Here is a 19,055-nt window from a genome sequence, read left to right on the forward strand (position 1 = left end):
CCGACCGTTTGCAATACTTTGACGATAACAAGAGCTGCATAGTACCAGACGAGAGATCTAAATGGCCAGGATTTGACCCCGACCGTTTGCATCACTTTGACAAGAACAAAAGCTGCACGCTTTAAATGTGCTGCATAGAACCAGAGGAGGCATCTAAATGGCTAGGAATCGCGCCTGACTAAATACCTCGTCTGGGGCTATCCAGCACATTTTTAAGCATTCTGCTCATGTTCTCGCCATCACCATCACCGCCCTCTTGCCAAAGTGATGTAAATAAATGGCCAGGAGTCGCCCCTGACTTTACACCATTTTGGCAAGCAGGCGGTGACGAGAAGAACAAGAGCTGCACGCTTTAAGTGCGCTGGATAGCCCCAGACTCTTTTGCAAGAGGGCAGGGACAACAAGAACAAGAGCTGCACGCTTTAAAGTACGCTGGATAGCCCCAGACTCTTTGGCAAGAAGGCATTGACGACAAGAACAAGAGCTGCACGCTTTTAAGTGCGCTGGATATCCCCAGACTCTTTGGCAAGAAGGCATTGACGACAAGAACAAGAGCTGCACGCTTTTAAGTGCGCTGGATATCCCCAGACTCTTTGGCAAGAGGGCAGTGACGACAAGAACAAGAGCTGCACAGCACGAGACAAGGGATCTAAATGGCTAGGAGTTGACCCCGGCCGTTTGCATCATTTTGACAAGAACAAGAGCTGCATAGTACCAGACGAGGGATCTAAATGGCCAGGAGTCGACCCCGACCGTTTGCATCACTTTGACAAGAAGAAAAGATGCATAGCCCCAGACGAGGGATCTAAATGGCCAGGAGTCGACCCCGACCGTTTGCATCACTTTGACAAGAACAAGAGCTGCATAGCCCCAGACGAGGGATCTAAATGGCCAGGAGTCGACCCCGTCCGTTTGCGTTACTTTGACAAGAACAAGAGCTGCATAGCCCCAGACGAGGGATCTAAATGGCCAGGAGTCACTTTTGTAGGTTTACATAACTTTGGCAAGCAGGCGGTGAGAAGAACAAGAGCTGCACATTTTTAAGTGCGTTGGACAGACCTCAGACTCTTTGGCAAGAGGGCGGTGACGGCAAGAACAAGAGCTGCATGCTTCTAAATGCGCTGGATAGCCCCAGACTCTTTGGCAAGAGGGCTGTGACGACAAGAACAAGAGCTGCATGCTTCTAAATGCGCTGGATAGCCCCAGACTCTTTGGCAAGAGGGCTGTGACGACAAGAACAAGAGCGGCACGCATTTAAGTGTGCAGGATTTCCACAGACATGGGATCTAAATGGATAGGAGTCACCCCTGACTAGATACCTCGTCTGGGTATAACCAGTGCACTTTAAAGCACGGTGACGACAATAACAAGAGCGGCACGCTTTTAAATGTGGATAGCGCCCAGTCCAGGGATCTAAATGGTCAGGAGTTTCCCTTGATGGTTTACATCACTTTGGCATGAAGCGGAGATGGTGACAACAACAAGAGTTACACGCTTTTAAGTGCACTGGATAGCCCCAGGCAATGGCCAGGGGTTGCTTCTGAATGTTTACATCACGTTGGCAAGAGGGCGGTGACGACAAGAACAAGAGCTGCACGCTTTTAAATGCGCTGGATAGGCCCAGACTCTTTGGCAAGAGGGCAGTGACGACAAGAACAAGAGCTGCACGCTTTTAAGTGCGCTGGATAGGCCCAGACTCTTTGGCAAGAGGGCAGTGACGACAAGAACAAGAGCTGCACGCTTTTAAGTGCGCTGGATAGGCCCAGACTCTTTGGCAAGAGGGCAGTGACGACAAGAACAAGAGCTGCACGCTTTTAAGTGCGCTGGATAGCCTCAGACTCTTTGGCAAGAGGGCAGTGACGACAAGAACAAGAGCGGCACGCATTTAATTGTGCAGGATTTCCACAGACATGGGATCTAAATGGCCAGGAGTCACCCCTGACTAGATACCTCGTCTGGGGATATCCAGTGCACTTTAATGCACGGTGACAAGAATAAGAGCTACACGCTTTTAAATGTGGATAGCCTTTGGACCAGGGATCTAAATGGCCAGGAGTTGACCCTGATAGTTTACATCATTTTGGCAAGCAGGCGGTGAGAAGAACAAGAGCTGCATGCTTTTAAGTGTGCTGGATAGCCCCAGTCTCTTTGGCAAGAGGGCACTGATGACAAGAACAAGAGCTGAATAGCAGCAAACGAGGGATCTAATTGGCCAGGAGTCGACCCCAGCCGTTTGCATCACTTTGACAAGAACAAGAGCTGCATAGCCTCCGATGAGGGATCTAAATGGCCAGGAGTCGCTTCTGAAGGTTTACATAACTTTGGGAAGAACAAGAGCTGCACGCTTTTAAGTGCGTTGGACAGCCCCCAGACTCTTTGGCAAGAGGGCAGCGACGACAAGAACAAGAGCTGCACATTTTTAAGTGCGTTGGACAGCCCCCAGACTCTTTGGCAAGAGGGCAGCGACGACAAGAACAAGAGCTGCACATTTTTAAGTGCGTTGGACAGCCCCCAGACTCTTTGGCAAGAGGGTAGCGACGACAAGAACAAGAGCTGCACATTTTTAAGTGCGTTGGACAGCCCCCAGACTCTTTGGCAAGAGGGCAGCGACGACAAGAACAAGAGCTGCACATTTTTAAGTGCGTTGAACAGCCCCCAGATTCTTTGGCAAGAAGGCAGCGACGACAAGAACAAGAGCTGCACATTTTTAGGTGCGTTGGACAACCCCCAGACTCTTTGGCAAGAAGGCAGTGACGACAAGAACAAGAGCTGCACATTTTTAGGTGCGTTGGACAGCTCCTAGACTCTTTGGCAAGAAGGCAGTGACGACAAGAACAAGAGCTGCATAGCCCCAGACGAGGGATCTAAATGCCTCTGGCAAGAGGGCGATAACCGTGACGAGATCATGAGCTGCATGCTTTTAAATGTGTACGGGTGTATGGCAGGTTTTACATATTACAGAAACTCTGCTCAGCCCCAGCTAAAATATTCTAAACAGTTGTGTTTGGGAGCGACCATGAAATTGCAACTCCTGGCCATTTAGATCTCTCTTTGGGGCTGTCCAGTAAACTCAAAATCATACAGCTCTTGTTCTTGTCATCGCCACCCTCTTGCCACATTGATGTAAACATTCAGAAGCGACTCCTTGCCTTTTAGATCCCTCGTCAGGGGCTATCGAGTGCACTAAGCATGCAGCTGTTCTCGTCACCACCCTCTTGATAAAGTGATGTACACAGTCAGGGGCGACTCCTGGCCATTTAGATCCCTCATCTGGGGCTATCCATTGTGCAGCTCTTGTTCTCGCCTTCACCGCCCTTTTGCCAAAGTGATGCAAACATATGGCCAGGAGTCGCCCCTGACTTTACACCACTTTGGCAAGAGGGCGGTGAAGGCGAGAACAAGAGCTGCACGCTGGATAGCCCCAGAAGAGGGATCTAAATGGTCAGAAGTCAAACCTGAGCATTTACATCACTTTGGCAAGAGGATGTGACAGTGACAAGAACAAGAGCTGCATGCTTTTAAGTGCGTACCAGTTTGAAATGTTACAGAAAAGTAATGAATACTTATCTTTCGGTGTTGCTCCTCTACATTCAAACTACTTTCTTCCGCCGAACATCTCCTACTAGAATTCAACACTGCTCTTAGGTGGTAAGTTTGTTCAGCCCAAGCCAACGGTGTTTCACTAAGCTGCATCAGAACAATTAAAAAAGCAGACATGCTTACTAGCTTAAACCACAAGACATTTAAACATTCTTTAATTCAAAGAACAAATCATAGTACTTAGGCACATAAACTCCGTGGTGACAGGCATTGCAACTATGGCCACCGTAGGGTCTGATTTTGAATACGAGGTCATCTGACGTCATAGAGATGCCCCCCTCAAAAGCGGGACATTCCAGAATTTCAAAGAGGAAGCAAGTTTCTGGAACCCCAGAGAGTAGCAATATGCTACTGATCCAGGGCAAGCAGAGTCTTCCCCCAGACTACAGACTTTTCCTCCTAGAATTTGTCCAAACCTTTCTTAAAACCAGCTGCACTATCCTCCTTTACCACAACCTCCAGAGCTTACCTATTCCCCAAGTGAAACAAATATTTCCTCCTACTGGTTTTAAAGGTATTTCTCTACAGTGTGGCATGGTAAGGGGTGCTGGGGCCTGGCCTCCTCTCCATTCCCCCATGTACATCTTTAAATTTTTGCTGGCACGAGCAGCTTCTCCCACTTGCTTCTTGTACCGGCCTTGGCTCCCTTCCGATATCACTTCCTGGTTGCAGGACCAGGACATGACGTCAGAAGGGATCTAAGGCAGGTGCGAGCAGGTGGAAGATGTTTGCATCAGTGAACGTTTCACGAGGTACACGGTGCAGCGATGCCAGGCACCAATCTCACTTGCTATGCTACTGATGACACTCCCAATGAGAGAGATTTGGTATCACGGTAGCGTAACAGAGGTTTGGAGGCATGAATTGTAGCCAGTGTTTTATAGTGATTTCGGGGGAGGGGGGCCCGAATTCAAAACTGACCTTATTTTTTCAGTAGAACCCTCTGATTTTTGGCAAGAGCATTAGACTGCAAAATTCACATTTTCGCTATATTTTCTAATGCTTAGACTAAATGTTATAACAATCTGTGAAATATTAAAACAAGTTTGCCTCAATTAGATTTCTCCCCCCCCTCTCCCCGCTAATCTCGGTAGTGTTAGTGATGAGCATGGTGAGAGGTTTCACCAGGACATTGCTACAATGGTGAAACGATATCAGGGCAGATGGAATTCACCAATGCTGGCTGACTATTGGACATTAATTAGAAATGCTCCTAATCTCGTCTATAAACACACTTTAACAGCAAAACGATTCTAGAAAATATTTACAAGAACTCTTAAATCAGCACAATGTGTTACATAATGACTTCTCATGCTATAAATATTTGCGATTTGCTCAAAAACTATACGTGATGGGAGAAAAGTGAGGCCATTTTCATACACAGGAGGTCAAATTCTATAAAATAAATCTGATTTTCTTCTTGCTCCAGAAAAAAAGTTAAAATTTGTTGCACAGTGTAGTTAAAGCATAGGATTGGGGGGGGGGGGGGGAGGGAAGAGAGAAAATTACTTAAAACCTGGGCTTTTTGTATCTATTTTTTGACTGAAATCACTTTACTAAAGCATAGAAGTGTTTAAAAAATAAAAAAAACAAACACACACACACTTACTATGTAAATTTCAGAGAAATCAGTGAATATTAAAGAGAATAAGCAACCTTGTGAGCTCTGATGCTTTTTAAAACTCACCATTCTTAGATTTCAGTCATTTGGTCTGCAAGTTGAGAATTACAGTTCAAGTGGGAGTCTCGACCTTTGTTTTCCCCAAGGTTGTCTGGAGACCTTAAACCGTCTATGTTCTGAGTGCTAAAACCTAGCAGGTGGCCAAGTATGGAAAATATTTCCTGGCTCCTATAGATAAGACTTAAGGACCCACTAAAATGCAAGTGGTAGGTGAGGATTGTGTTGGTATCAATCCTTGGCAGATGAAATTTATTGTAGAATGCGCATGGGGAAGAACCACACAATTTATACCTAAACCAGATTCCAGGTGTACCGCAAGACGCCGGCAAGGAGGAGCGGTTCCGGCACCAGCCGACTGCTTACAGAATGTGATTCTCATGGCGAGAGGCACTTCCTGTAGGCAGTTAGCCAGCACCGACAACTCTCCTCCTCTCCCCCTGGATTCCCCACCGGTGAAGCGAAAGGTTCAGGGTCACGGCTGGAGGGCCTCCACTCATGCATGGATGTCAACGCAATGTCATCAAGCATGCACGTGATGTCATTGCATCAATGAGGGGAAAATGAAATTGGTAGCAATGACAGCCGATAATTAAGATATGAGGCAACTCAATGTCAAATGTTTCCCATTGCTGGAATGTCATATTGGAACAAGCTTACTAGGCAACTAAGATTTTGGGCATTTTTGTAACTTTTGTTACTAAAGACTTTGTAGGTTTTGTTTGTACATGGGTTGATATTATTTTGAAGAATAATTTGTATTGCTTTCATATGTTTATTGGGAAACCGCTGTCCTCGTTTTTCAGCCCCTGCATCGAGAGAGGAGCGTGGGAGCCCTGCTCCGCCCCCCTCCCGACACAGGAAAGCAGCCTTTAAAACAAAACTTCATCGGAGGTGCCTGTCCTCGTTTTTCAGCCCCTGCATCGAGAGAGGAGCGTGGGAGCCCTGCTCCGCCCCCTCCCGACACAGGAAAGCAGACCTCTATTGTTTGTTTAAAGACCACTGTTATCCCTCACACAAGCTGCATGCTCTTTAACTAGCATAACAGCATACACGACCTACACAACTTACTATAACTAGTAACAGTAATTTACTCAATCCTCTTTAACTTAACTGATTGCTCTCTGGCTCCTTCCTTTTCTGTCTCCTAGCTTTCTCTCCTCTACTTGCTCCTCCAGCTGCCCCAATAATAACACTTCAACTCCAAGCTCCTGATCTAATTCTATAAAAATTGACTCCCACCAAACTTTAACTCACCAATAGAACCAAACCGAGTTTCCCCTGATAGTGAGTTTCCCCTAAATCCCTCCGTCCTAACGCCCCAAACCCCCCTCTTGCCATGCCACCAACTATCCAGGCCACCACCTTCCCCGCCCCTCCTCCCACCACTTTACAAACCACCCTCCCGCCCATTCCCACTCCCACCACTCCCACTACACTTCTTACAACACTATACTTCACCATCCCCATTATTACAGGCCAAGGCAGATACGGTGATATCTCCCCCCAACCTAAAAAAAGCCGTTCCAGAAACCCTGCAAACCTCATCCCCATTCTTCCCTCTCCACAAACCCCCTCTCACAACACACTCAAATTGGCACTCATCAATGCAAGATCAGTCAACAACAAATCCTTCCTCCTACATGACCTCATTTGCGACAAGACTTGGGACGCCCTCATGATCACCGAAACCTGGCTCCAAGACAACGAGGGGATAACGCTAGGCGAACTATGTCCCCCAGGCTACCAGGCCCTAACCTGCTCGCGTACCTCTGGAAAAGGAGGTGGAGTGACTTCCATTATCAAAACCTCCGCCACACCAAAACTAATAAACTCCATCAATATTCCCTCCCTAGAAGCTATTGCGTTCACATTAGGCCACAAACAAAAAACCGCCCTCATACTCCTCTACAGAACCCCCAACTCCCCAGCAGATACCCTAGAAACCCTCCTCAAATTCATCACTGAACTAACCATCTCACACAAACACATGACAATCCTAGGAGATTTCAACTTCCCAGACTACCCAACACCTCAGGACAAATTGACAACTTCCTCTCCTCCCTCTCCGACCTAGGATTCCACCAAACTATAACCACCCCCACTCACTCAGCAGGCAACATCTTAGACTTGCTTTTCACCCTCAGAGACCCAACGACAAAACCCCAGCAAACCTACACCTCCACACCTGTCCCATGGTCTGACCACCACCTCATTGAATTCGAACTCCCACTCGATACTGCCCTAATCCCACGTAAAGATCCCACCCCCCCCACCCTACGTCAACTCCCTAATTCGGTCAACCCTCAAGATATGGCCGCAGGTATTCGCACCCTAAACGAATCTTATACCCAACATTCCCTATCAATTGACCTGGCAGCCGCCACATTGCACTCTAACATCCAATCCCTCTATAATAACCTGGTCCAGACAAAAACAACCCAAACAATCACCAACAAAGCACCTGCTCCCTGGTACACTAATGACCTCCGATCTATAAAACGATCCCTGAGGAAAGCAGAAAGGATCTGGGCCAAACATCCGGACATTGAAACCAAAACCCACTGGAAAAACATATCCACCACATACAAAGCTGCCATTCTAGAAGCAAAAAAGACCTACTACTCCCGTCTCCTACAACAAGCCCCTTCCAGATGAAAACAACTATTCACCCTCACCAACCATCTCTTCACCAACGCCCAAAGGAATAATCAAATCAACCAAACAGAACTCGATAGCGAAACTCTCTCGGACTTCTTCCAGTCCAAAGTACAAAACATCCGAACTAACCTCGACCTCAACACCAAACCCACTCCTACTCAGATCCAACCAACTCCATATACCCCTCCTTCCGCCACTCTCTCCCAATTTCATCTAGCTACTCATGCGGAGGTCCTCGAAACCCTGAGAGAACTCAAACCCTCCAACACTATCCTCGACCCCTGCCCGTCCAGCCTCCTGCTGGCTGCCGGAGTCGCCATGGCAGAATCCATCCTCCCCATCATTAACACCTCTCTAACTACTGGAACTGTCCCCCTCAGCTGGAAATCAGCTATTATCAAGCCCACTCTCAAAAAACCCTCCCTTGATCCGAATGAACCTGGCAACTATCGCCCAGTCTCCAACCTCCCAATTGTCTCCAAACTCCTTGAACGAATTGTACTCCACCGCCTACACCCTTTCATTGAAGAACAAGCTGCCCTATCCCCAGTCCAATCCGGCTTCCGTAAGGGCCACAGCACAGAATCAGTTCTCATTGATATCATCGACGACAGCTGGTCAATACTGGACAAAGGCAACGACGCCCTACTAGTCCTACTTGACCTTAGCGCTGCCTTCGACACAGTTGACCACCACCTACTCACATCTAGGCTCCACGACCTCGGAATCAAAGACACAGCCCTCCAATGGATCACCTCCTTCCTTCACCAAAGGACCCAAACAGTCCTACTAGGGACACATAAATCTAACCCTAAGCCTATCAAATATGGCGTTCCTCAAGGCGCCCTTCTATCCCCCCTCCTATTCAATCTCTACATCAAACCCGTCATCGACATAGCGCAAAACAAAATCCACTCTTATGCAGATGACATCCAGCTGCTCCTCCCCTTAGGCGAAAACCGGCCATCCCAAATTGCTAACCTCGAACTCTGCCTCACTGACATGAAAACTTGGATGTCAAACAACAAGCTTCAACTTAACGCCTCCAAAACCGAACTCCTATGGATCAGAAACAAAAACACCAAATACCTACGACCTACACTAACATGGGATTCCACTCGACTAACGGCAGCAGATCAAGTTCGCAGCCTGGGAGTAACCCTAGACGGACACCTATCCTTATCCAACCACATATCCCAAGTAGTCTCCACCTCCTTCTACTACCTTCGCCAACTGAAAAGGATCAAACCCTACATCTCCACACCAGACCTCGCCCAACTCCTATACGCATATGTCCTCTCCAGAATGGATTATTGTAACTCGCTATTTAACGGACTAACCAAAAATAATATCAAACGCCTCCAACGGGTCCAAAATGCAGCCATCCGCCTCCTACACAACCTCAACTACCGCGATTCCATCTCCCCGGCACTCCATGCTGAACACTGGCTCCCAATTAGCCAACGCTGTACTTTCAAAGCCCTGACAATTGCCCACAAGAGAATCTACTCCACCACCCCCTCCTACATAAAATCCAAACTTCCCATCTACAACCCCACTCGCACCCTCCGCTCAAAGTCAGAGATACGCCTATGCGTCCCCCCCGGAAGATCCCTGCTCACAGAAACTGCCCACAAACGATCCTACAGCCACTTCATTCCACACCTCTGGAACCAACTTCCCCCCCAACTTAGACAACAGAACTCATTATTAACATTCCGTAAATCGGTAAAGACCCTCCTCTTCAATTAAAGATCTCCGCTGTCTCTCCCCCCCTTAGGCCCCACCCTCCACTCTCCTATCTCCTTCCCGAAATTCCAGTATGACCCTCTCTTACTCTATCCACTAACAAATTGCACCTATACGCTTATAACTTTCCTTAAATTAAACTACTGTATTTCCCCCCTTCTCTCTCTCTGCTTAATCTCCCTGTATTTAATTCTCTCCAAAAACTATAAATCCAATCACTAAACATGTTGTACCACTTATATGTCTAGTTACTCCGCACTGTGTATGTTCATTTGTAAACCGTTCTGAGCTATTGGGAGGACGGGATAAAAATCTAAATAAATAAATAAATAAATAAATAAATAAATAAATAAATAAAATAAATAAACCGCTGCGACACCAGGCGGTATATTAAGATTTTTAAATGAACAAGCGTCCATATCCTTTCTGATGCTTTCCGGCCGTGGCACCGGATTTAGTGTGCTCCGGCACTGAAAAGTTTGCAGGACACTGATCTACACAATGCTAAGGTTCAATATTTGGAATCCCCTAGGAAAAGAATTTAGATTTCACCATCGGGAACATGTTAAAGTCTTCTGCGCTGTGTGCTAACCTCACCCCCCCCCCCCAAACAAACAGAATACTTAGTTGTTAAGAAAGGGATCGAGAGTATAAGAGAGAATATCATAATACCTCTCGCCTCCTGGTGCGACCTGTGTATATGAGCAATTCTGATCAACATACAGCACTTTAAGAAACTTTAAAAAAAATAGCATGGGTTTTAGCGCCGGCCATGGTGGTAACAGCTTTGACATTCATAGGTATTATATGAGTGTTGGAACTGTTACCGCTAAAAAGTGTGCTACAGTTTTGTAAGGGGGGGGGAAACATTTGTGAAAGGTTAAAAAAAAAATAGATGAAAGAGTATTATCTATTGGGGAAACCTGGATACAGGATAAGTAGTTTTATGCCATGTTATTGTCTAATATTAAAATGTCATGTAATTTGTGTACTTCGTAATCCGCTTAGGTTTTAGGCAGTATATAAATCTGTCACTTCCGGTTTGGGCTTGGACAGCATGGCTGCGTGAGCGTTTAGCTCCCACTTCCTGCTCAGATAATTGCATTGTCTCGCTGATAACAACGAATACTTCAACGTCTCCAAACACAAATATTTACATCCTAGTGATCGCTGATCACAATGGCTACAAAAAACAAAACAAAACTGAGACTTTACCCTCCAACAAACGCCTCAAATCCGCTCCTCCGTCTCCCGATAAGAATGGCTCAGTGACGGACCTCGTGGAAGAAAGTGATCCGATACTAACAGAACTTCAGAACATCAAGTCACTAATGAAGTCGCATATTGATATATCTAAAGATATGCGCATCGAACTAGAGACGATCCACTCGCAACTAGCCGCTTCACAACAACATTTTGACCTCCTTACTAATAGAGTGTCGGCAGTTGAGAAAGATGTCCCTGTGATCCACTCTAATTCTGCGGCCATCTTAAAACTCTCATCGGAGCTGGAAGATATGGCTAACCGTAGCCGAAGATCCAACTTGAGAATCCTCGGAGTACCGGAGGGGGCCGAGGGAAAGGACACCCTCATGTTTATTACGACCTGGCTCCCCAAATTTCTTGATATCGAGTTCTCTCCAACATTGGAACTCGAAAGGGCTCACCGCTCACCTTCAACTCCTCAACAAGGCGCCAAACATCCGCGACCTATCATAGTCAAAGTGCTCCGATTTCAACAAGCACTATCAATTCTGACTACCGCTAAAGGAAAGGCTTCGTTGATCTACCAGGGCAGAAAGATTATCATCGTTCCCGATCTCGCTCCGGCGACTGCCGCAAAACGCAAAGCATTTCTATCATTACGCCAGGACCTCAAAGACCTAGGGGCACAGTATGGCCTTTTCTATCCGGCACGTCTCCGCGTCACCTACCATAACAAGACTGACAACTACTCCGATCCTGAAGTTTTGCGCGCCTGGATCCATCAGACTAAAATGAGGTGATCGGAGTTTCCTAAGCTGCACAACCCTCATCTACTTTTCCTTTATAATTATACTCTCAGCCGGCACCAGAACAACACTCGACTAGCACCCTTTACGGACTATTTTTTCTGAACTATACCTTTTTTACAACTCCTTTACTGGAGTATTTTTGGGTCATTCTCTTTTCAATTACTACGATGTCAGCCTGGATCTCCATTTTGTTTTTCGTCCCCTTCCTTTCCCGCCTTCTTCTTCCTCCCTCCTCTTAGACCCTCCATTTTAGTTTCTTCTCACTGTATCTCCTATGTTACTCTCGCTTATGGTCTCCTCCCTAAAATCTTTAATTGCCAAGCTACGCATACCTATTTCTGCTTCCTTTCATTTCTTTTCCTTGTTTTGTCTCTATAATGTGCTCCTTATTTTATAAATTGACTCTCTGTATATTCCCTTCTCGCGCTGTTTTACTATAAAGCTCAACTGATGAAATACTGCAATCTCTCCATGAACTTGACTGTTTCTCTTTCTTTCTTCCCTATCAAGAGCAATTTCATATCTTTATGATGAACTATATATATTATTATGATTCTTGTCTAATTCTCCTTCCTGCCTAAATGTAATAAGTTGGTTGATGAATTTCTTCTTACTTCTATGCTCCTACGTTATCTGCCCCTATGCTGAACTATACACATTATTAATTCTACGGATTTCGATCTATTTACTGCTTAAATGCACTCTTATGTTGAATGAATTTATCCATTTTACCTCAATCTCTCCCTTTCTTCAAATGCAATGTATTTCACTCAGTTTCTGAAATTTGCTTTAGACCTATTAATGAGAAATATGCCTGTTATACTAGATGAAATTTAGTTTTGTTATTATGCTTTCTCCCGCTGCTGTACTTTACAGCTCGGTCTATGAAATATGATACCTGTTCTTACCCTGATATAAGTTTTATTTATTTTACGGTTCCCATTCTAACTTATAGTCTTAATGCACTTTTAAACTGAATGAATTTAATCATTTCATCATAATCCTTTTATACCTCAAATGCAATTAATTTTACTTATATTCTGCACTTTGCCTTAGACTCACCTAATGATTAATATATCTCTATAATGAATTATCTATACTAGTCAGATTTATTGCATGTTCCCTTTTCTTAATTAACTGCAATAAACTTGACGGATGATCTATTCCTTACTACTACGTTCCTATGATATATATAATTACACTGAACTATTAATTTTATTAATTTCACTGGTTTTGATTTGCTTTGTGGACTAATTGCATATTCATAATGAATGAACTATATTACTCTGCCACGATCTTTTCATCTGTCTGATGCAATGAATTTTACTTTTACATAGAATTGTGCCTTAAATTAACTTAATGATTAATGATATATACTATGTTAGATGAAATTATTTTTGATACCATACCTATGCTCTATTTTCAATCAATTAATGTTTCTTGTGATCTTGTATTTATGATACGATACTCCTGGTGATTACTGGTAACCCGACTGAATGATATAACTTTCTTTGAATTGATGTGTCCCTCCTGCCCCTTTCCCCTTATGAATTAATATTATCATGTTTTTCAACTTGTATATTTATATTAGAACCTGCACTTTACTTGTTTGAGGAAATGTAGCTATTATCCTATCCTTACTGATCCTACATTAGGTTGTACTGTCTTTAACACTCTGCATATACTCTGCAATTTTCTATTATTTTATATTTTATTATGCATTCTACTAGACTGACACATTCCTCTATCTTCTGGACCATCTATCTTCTGACTCTAAACGCTTATGTTTAATTTGTTATTATTCTTGGACCTGACCATCATTTACTTGCATTGAAATCTTCCTACATGCTCTCATTAAGCTACTGTGGGGTTTAATATTCTTTTGGATTTACTGGTGCTATGCATACGTGGTGGGGCTGATTACCAAAAAAGATGCAGGGTTGGAGTTTATTATCAGGTCTTGCCACTACAGGTTGTTATGTTCCTTCTTTAGCATGTCGTTATCCCTCTGAGTCCTCTTACTATTGGACTCTCTGTGTTGAGATGTTTCAGTATTCTGCTCACCCCTAATTTTTACAATTACTGTTAAGCTACCTTTCATGTTGGAAGGGTACATTATTATTTTCTATCTTACCATCGTTGGTATTTGCTCTTCTACTTTGTATAACTGTATTACAATACTTTTGTATTACTTACCATTGTTGGTATCAGTATTATATCTCCTGACTTTATAGTGGGATGCTTGTTGCTTTGCCACTGCTTCTTAGGCAAACTGGTACTCTCTATTTTCTCCCCCCCCTCCTGGAGGTGGTTCCTGATTCCCATGCTCTTCTGGATTTTCTTCTTTTCTTTCCTTTTTCTCTTGCTTTCTCCTAGGGTGGGCATCCCCTTCGGGGTTATACATCTCTTACAATTTCTACTATATTACTATGACATCCATTAGAGTTGCTTCCTGGAATGTCAACGGTATAAATCAAGCCCTAAAATGCAAAAAAATTATGGACTATCTTTTATTACAAAATTATGATATTTTATTTTTACAGGAAACTCATCTTAACTCTAAGGAATGCTCCCTACTCAAAATTCCTGGCTTCCCCACACACATATTTTCTCCAGCACTTCATAAGAAAAGAGGAGTTTCCATCTTGCTCAAATCATCTCTTCAAGCCAACATACTTCACCAAGCCTCTGATCTTGAGGGTCGATGGATAATTGCCACAGTACTCATAGGAGAAATTGGAATTTCTCTGCTCAATCTTTATGCACCCAATATTGACACTCCCTCTTTCATGTTAACACTGCGAGACACTCTCTTAAATTTCTCTGAATATCCTTTGATAGTTGGCAGTGACTTTAACCTTCCATTGGACACTCTCCTAGACAGAATGTCTCCATCTCCTTTCCGCATTCCTAAAATGTGGACTGAACTTCACAATGTCATTGCAGATTTAGGATTATGTGATCCATGGAGACTATTACATCCCGATGAGCGCTCATTCACATTTCACTCAGCTCCGCATCGATCTTACTCAAGAATCGACTACTTCCTCATTTCCAAATCTCTCCTCCCTCAAATTCGTGCCTCGACCATACATCCTATCATACTATCTGATCATGCTCCTATTGGAATACATATCGAAATACAACATGTTTTTCCTAAACATATATGGCGTCTCAACACCTCGCTTCTTTTGGAATCCACTTTTCAGAACAAAATCCATAATTTTATCTCTGAATTCTTTACTAACAATATTCCATCCACTCCTTCCTTCAACACTATATGGGAGGCTTTTAAGGTCAGTCTCAGGGGTGAGGTGATCAGTTTTTCAGCATGAAAACGTAAATCGGACTCATCTAAACTCGAGGTGCTGGAAAGGGATATATCTACTTTAGAAAAACAACAAATTCATGATAAACTTCCGCAAATTTTACCAGAACTCATCCAGAAAAGAATGGAATACAACTCTCTCTCTCGTCTGAAAGCTCAAAAAGACTTTATTATTTCTAAATCCGGTATATATGCCTCGGCTAACAAGGCTGGTCGCTCCCTAGCTAGATACTTGGCCAATCGTAAGCAACGCTCGAGAGTTGCTGCCTTGAAAAGGGAGGACGGCACTTTAGCCACTGATGACGCCGCTATATTTATGTAACATCTCTGTAAATGTAACAACACTGTAATATATATCATCGCTGTAAATGTACAGTCTCTTCTATTGTTAACCGCATTGAACTTCCATGGTATTGCGGTATACAAGAATAAAGTTATTATTATTATTATTATATCTCAAATTTTTACTTCCTTTTATGAGAAGCTCTATTCCTCCTCTGCAGATATCTCCTCTAAACCTAGTAACACTTTTCTCCAAGATATTGCACATCCTTCTCTATCTCAATCTCAGGCTTCTTGTCTTGGAGCGCCCATTCTGGAAACAGAGATATTACAAGCTATTAACTCACTTGCCTCTCATAAATCTCCTGGACCGGATGGATACCCAATTGAATTCTATAAGACCTTCTCTAGCGATTTAGTCCCGATGCTGAAACATCTATATGATTATCTATTTTCCTTCCCAGATGATCAAGGGAGTTTTGCTGAAGCACACATTATTGTTCTCCCCAAACCCGGAAGGGATGATACCAATGTAGCCAACTACAGACCCATCTCTCTATTAAATACTGACTGCAAAATTCTAGCGAAAATTTTAGCTCTTCGTCTGGATAAAATTCTGGGTATTCTTATACATCCGGATCAAGTAGGATTCATGCGAAACCGCTATATTGGAGACAACGCATGTACCTTCAATGCCATTCTTGACTTAGCTCACTCCTCCAATGATCCCCTGGTAGCAATATCCCTTGATGCTGAGAAAGCTTTCGATATGGTCGAATGGAGTCACCTTATTACCTCCCTTTCTTGGTTTGGCTGTGGTACAGATTTTATTGATTGGGTCCGCATTCTCTATACCAAGCCCTCATCCAGATTGAGGATAAACGATTCCCTCTCCTCCCCTGTCCATCTTAACAGAGGTACTCGCCAGGGTTGCCCCCTCTCTCCGCTTCTTTTCAACATAGCTCTTGAACCTCTCTTATTAGCCATCCGTCAACATCCGCATCTTTTCGGAATTCAAGTTGGATCTAAACAGATTAAGACTTTGGCTTATGCTGATGACTTACTGATATTTCTCTCCAAACCAGCCTCTTCTATTCCTATTTTACTTCAATTGGTCTCCGATTTCTCCTCAAGATCAGGCTACCGCATTAATTGGGACAAGTCAGAAATTATGCCTCTTAATGACATCACCTCTTTATCTGATTGCGGTTCTATCTCCTTTCGTTGGGCAAACTCCTCCCTGAAATACCTCGGTACTCTCTTTCACCAGGACACAGATACTATGATGTCCATTAACTTATCAGCTATATCTACTAAAGTAGATACTCTTTTAAAAAGGTGGTCTCCTCTTTCAGTGTCCTGGTGGGGACGGCTGGAAGCTATTAAAATGACAATTTCTCCGATTATCAACTACTATCTCTCCATGCTTCCTAGATTAGCTCCTAAAACTTTTTACAAATCCATAGAGAGCAAGCTATCGGATTATCTTTGGAACAGAAAACCTCCTCGTATTTCAATGAAAATCCTCAAATCTTCCAAGGAGGATGGGGGAGTGGGCTTCCCTGACTTCTTTTTATATCATATCGCAGCATTACTTCGATATAGCTCTATATGGCTACAGAGCATGGATACGGATAGTGATTACGCCGCCTGGGTTCACATCGAACAATATCTTTCCAATCCTATTCCCATATATTGCTTACCATATGTTTCTCTATCCACTCTTCCTTCTAAATCTGTTACTATTTCCGCGACTCTTCAAGCTATACAACATTTTGATGCCTTCTCCAATTCTGATAGAAGACACACTATGGCTGCACCTCTATGGTACAACTCCTTATTCAACATAGACAATCATTTTATACACTGGCACCTATGGATTGAGAAAGGCATATGGTCTCTGGGTCAAGTAATGAACAAAGATATTTTATTGTCCTTCTCTCAGATTATGGATAAATTCAACTTACCTCCTTCGGAATGTTTCCGATGGCTCCAACTCTCCCACTGCTTGAAAAAAATATTCTCCCTCTATTTTCACCTTTCCTCAAACATCCTATTTTTCCACTCTATCTCAACAGGGCTTTCTTCTAGGACATTCGACCTCTCTCTTCTATAAAGAACTTAGATTGCATCTTTTTCCCAGATCCAACAGAACTACCAACACATGGGCAAATTTTATTTCCTGGCACGGCTCTGATCAGGATTGGGTCCGCTATTTCTGTAAAGTTATTCGTCCCACCGCATCTGCGAGTTTGATTCAATCGCTCTACTTCTTAGCATACCACGTTTTCTGGACACCTCAAAAGCTGTTCCGAGCCGGTCTTAGAGACTCTAATCTCTGCTGGCATTGTTCTGCGGAAATGGGCAATCTCCACCATATGATATACGCTTGTCCTACTCTCCTCTCATTTTGGACCAATATATGGGATATTATTCGGCGTATATTACCTATCACTTCTGACTTCACTTTTGACATTCTCCTCTTTAGGTCTCTGGCGGTGATGGACCCACTTACCTCTAATCAACAATCTCTTCTTAACATACTGATTGCCCTTACGATCCAAATGATTCTCCATAACTGGAAATCTGCGGATTCCCTTAACACTGTGTTTTGGTGGAACTCAGTTCTTATGACACACTCATATGAAATCAAAGTAGCGGAGTTCTCCAATAGATCTCTGACCATATCTCTCATTTGGGAACCTATACAACATTTTTCTTTTAACCGTTGACTTCCTAGATGGCTTGTTTCTGAATTACCAGTCCCTAAGATTGATAATTAATTATCTTTCATGGATGTTGATGCCCGCCCTACCTTTCATCTTTTTGATCCTCTTACTCCTTTTCAATCATCTGGTCTTACAGCTTTTTATCTCCTAATCTCTTTCTCTCTTTTCTTTCCTCCTCCTCCCCAGGATTAGGATTCATTTGACATTGAGATATCATGGTACCTTATTAATGTGAAGACAATTTACTTGACCCCTCTAAACTACTATTCTAGAGTGTACTAAAGTATTATTATTGTCAATGTATATTTACCTTTCTCAATGTTTTCCTTGCCGAATACTTTTGTGTTTTATTTTGAAAATCAATAAACATATTTGAACTCAGTATATAAATCTGTTACATAAATACAAATAAATCTCTCCAAAAAGAGAGTGGGAACTAGGAAAGGTGTGAAGTGGACTCAAACTCTTGGCCCGGGGGCCACATGCGGCCCTCCAGGTACCATTTTGAGGCCCTTGGTATGTTTACCAATCACAAAAGTATAATAAACAGTTTCTTGATCTTATGTCTCTTTAGCTATAAATGAAAATATTATTATTAAGACTTAGCCAAAAGGAAAGATTTATAAACTATAACGAGTTTTATCTCATGCAAAATTGTCATTTCCTTAATAAGACATTAACTATTTTTTTCTGAGGCCCTCCGAGTTCCTACAAATCCAAAATGTGGCCCTGCAAAGGGTGCAAGTTTGAGACCACTGGACTAGAAGGACTTAAGCTAAACAGCTGGAGGCTCTGGAGAAGAGATGACTTCTATAAAATCTGGTGTGGAGTGGAACGGGCAGATGATGAATCACTTGAGACTAGGCTCAGTGTTTCTCTGGCCAGTGTCACACCCGCGCCCCTGAAATGCGCAGCGAGCTCACGGGGATGTGACAAAACCTCTGACCCAGCGTGTCCCTTGCTACTAAGGGACCCCTCAGGACTTTATTCTGGCAAGATAACTGCCTAATTGG

The 19,055-nt window shown here is 43.5% G+C and overlaps 1 protein-coding gene across 1 annotated transcript in view; it reads left to right on the top strand.

Moving 5' to 3' along the window:
• TSPAN4 (tetraspanin 4) overlaps positions 1–19,055 on the top strand; it is a 355,015-nt gene that overhangs the window by 186,330 nt on the left and 149,630 nt on the right. The gene's annotated exons all lie outside the window — the stretch shown is intronic.

This window comes from Geotrypetes seraphini, chromosome 19 (genome assembly GCF_902459505.1).
Source record: "Geotrypetes seraphini chromosome 19, aGeoSer1.1, whole genome shotgun sequence".
Taxonomy (NCBI): domain Eukaryota; kingdom Metazoa; phylum Chordata; class Amphibia; order Gymnophiona; family Dermophiidae; genus Geotrypetes; species Geotrypetes seraphini.